The sequence below is a fragment of the Chenopodium album genome, chromosome 1, assembly GCF_948465745.1.
Source record: "Chenopodium album chromosome 1, dcCheAlbu1.1, whole genome shotgun sequence".
In the NCBI taxonomy this organism is placed as follows: Eukaryota; Viridiplantae; Streptophyta; class Magnoliopsida; order Caryophyllales; family Amaranthaceae; genus Chenopodium; species Chenopodium album.
This window is the reverse complement of record NC_137834.1, coordinates 20,940,286-20,942,892: the sequence shown is the minus strand read 5'-3', so window position 1 is coordinate 20,942,892 and position 2,607 is coordinate 20,940,286. Positions and strand designations below refer to the sequence as shown.

The 2,607-nt window shown below is 39.6% G+C and overlaps 1 non-coding gene across 1 annotated transcript; it reads right to left on the bottom strand.

The window, feature by feature from the left end:
* Nucleotides 1-339: 339 nt before the first annotated feature.
* On the bottom strand, nucleotides 340-446 carry LOC145564746 (small nucleolar RNA R71). Its single transcript, XR_014094896.1, has one exon. It is a non-coding gene; the product is annotated as a small nucleolar RNA R71 (small nucleolar RNA).
* Between the last annotated feature and the right edge of the window lie 2,161 nt (nucleotides 447-2,607).

Here is a 2,607-nt window from a genome sequence, read left to right as displayed (position 1 = left end):
CTTACAGATTTTCCGCACCTTACTCCCACTCCAGCTCTTGATGGGGTACAGTTTCAGATTAAACCCCAATTTATAACGACGATAGAAAGGAAGCAATTTAGTGGAGCTAAGGGTGAAGACCCAAATCTTCATATTGCAGACTACTGTCAGTACTGTAATACCATCAGGCAAGCTAGGGTCACACAAGACCAAATCAGGGAGAGTCTCTTTCCTTTCTCTTTAAGTGGGAAAGCCAAATTATGGTTTAATGGATTAAATAGAACTGCACTTGGTATAACTGACTGGGAAACTCTTATTTTGAATTTTTATAACAAATATTATCCTGCAGAGAGAACAACTGTACTACGGAGTGCTATTCAGAACTTTGCCCAATAGGCCGATGAAACTTTATATGAGGCTTGGGAGAGGTTCAAGGATCTACAAAGAGAATGCCCTCACCATAATCTGGCACAATGGCAGTTGATCCAAGCCTTTTACAATGGGATTGGAAACTCATCTAGAAAAATATTGAATTTTGCAGCTAGTGGGAGGTTTATGAACCTTAATGTTGATGATGCAGGTCAAGTTATTGAAGATATGGCAATACATAATTCCCAATATGGGAATCCCAGAGGCTTTGCTAATAAAGGGAAACATAGTGTCGACTCTATATCCTTTTTACATGCTTAATTAACCTCTATTTGCCAGAAACTAGATAATCTTAGTACTGCAAATGTAGTTAATGTTTCTGCAATTAATAATAATGCTAATGAGGCTTTCTGTGAAAATTTTGGAATTTTTTATCATTGGGAGCAAGATTGCAGGAGTTCCGTGGAGCAAGTCAATGTCTTTCAAGCTTATAGGAAGAATAACCCATACTCCAACACCTACAATCCTAGGTACCGAAATCATCCGTAGCTTTCCTACCGGAGCACCAATGTTAAAATTCCACCACCTCCACAAGAATCACAAGCGCCACAAAAAACTCAGCAGAAATATTACCACCCCAATGCTGGCCAGAAGAACCAACCACAACAACCCTCCTCATCTTCCGACCCTGCTATGGTAGAAATTAGAGCCATGCTAGCTAATAAGAAGAAGCACGTGAAGAGTAGAGATGCTCAAATTGATTCGATCCTAGCACATAATAAAATTGTAGATAATCAAATAGCGCAAATTTCTGCTACTCTACAAGCCCGTCAATAGGGAGCCCTGCTAGCACAGCCGACCAGGCCTACGGATAAAGCCTATGCAATTACTTTAAGGAATGGTTCAAACTATGAAGGGCCCCCTATGCCTTGAGATGATGAACCTGTTTCAATAAATAATGCTAATCTTGATTCCATTAAACCTGGCAATGTAGCTAACAGCCATGCAGGGCTAAAGAGTAATACTAATAAATCTGATTTTACATTGCAGGAGACGACTCCAGGGAAGGTAGCAGCTTCAGATAACAGCAATAATATTCCAAAGCCAGTCATCAAACTTTCATTCCCAAATCGTCACTTGAAAACAAATTTGGATAAGTAGTTTGGTAAGTTTCTGGAGATGGTTAAAGATTTGCAGGTAACAGTTCCCTTCACTGAATGAATTACACAAATTCCTGCATATGCAAAATTCATGAAGGAAATATTGACAAGAAAAAGGTCTATTAGTGAGGTAGAGATAGTAGCTTTCACTGAAGAATGTAGTGTCGTACTTCAAAATAAATCTCCACCTAAACTGAAAGATTCGGGTAGTTTTTCTATCCCTTGTCATATTGGCAATCTAATGATTGATAATGCATTATGTGATTTGGGCGCTAGCGTTAGTGTTATGCCATTGTCTGTGTGTTCCAAGCTAAATATGGGTAAATTAAAAGCTACAAATATTACTTTACAAATGGCCGACCATTCTTTTAAATACCCCTTAGGTGTTTTAGTGGATGTTCCTATTAGAGTAGGTAAATTTTATATACCTGTTGATTTTGTTGTTCTTGATATGGCTGAGGATATGCAAACCCCAATTATTTTGGGTAGACCATTCCTTAACACAGCAGGGACAATTATAGATGTGAGATGTGGCAAATTGACACAATCAGTAGGGGACGATAAAATTATTGTTAATATTAATAATACCCCTAAAAGCCCCATGACAGAGGAGAAGTGTTTTAGTGTTGATGTGGTTCAAAATTATTCTAACAAGCCCTTGGAGGCAGTATCTTGTGTTGCATCTTCCATAGATGAAGTAGACAAATGGCAGAAGGAAGTTGATGCAATAGAAAGAGCCCTCTACACTTTCGGTCTTGGCTTTGAGGATGAGAAAGTGGAATTAAACAAGAAAGCTATGGAAATTGAGCCTACAATAAGTGTTCCGCCAGATCGAGTTGCAAGTGCTAAATGTAATGACAATATGACGCAACCATCAATCGAAGAAGGATCTTTAGTGCGTAGCATTGAAGAACCCCAAGTCCAAGTTAAGGAGGATCCACAAGATAAGGTGAATTAGCGTCCCACGGGGTTTGTCAGGAAGCCGCGTCGTGGCCTAAACATCGCTTGACCAGGTGAGAAACCACCCGACCAAGCGTTAGGCCAAGGGTCATAGTTCTTATACTTGGTAAGAAGGTCGTGCGGGACCTTAATAAACCAG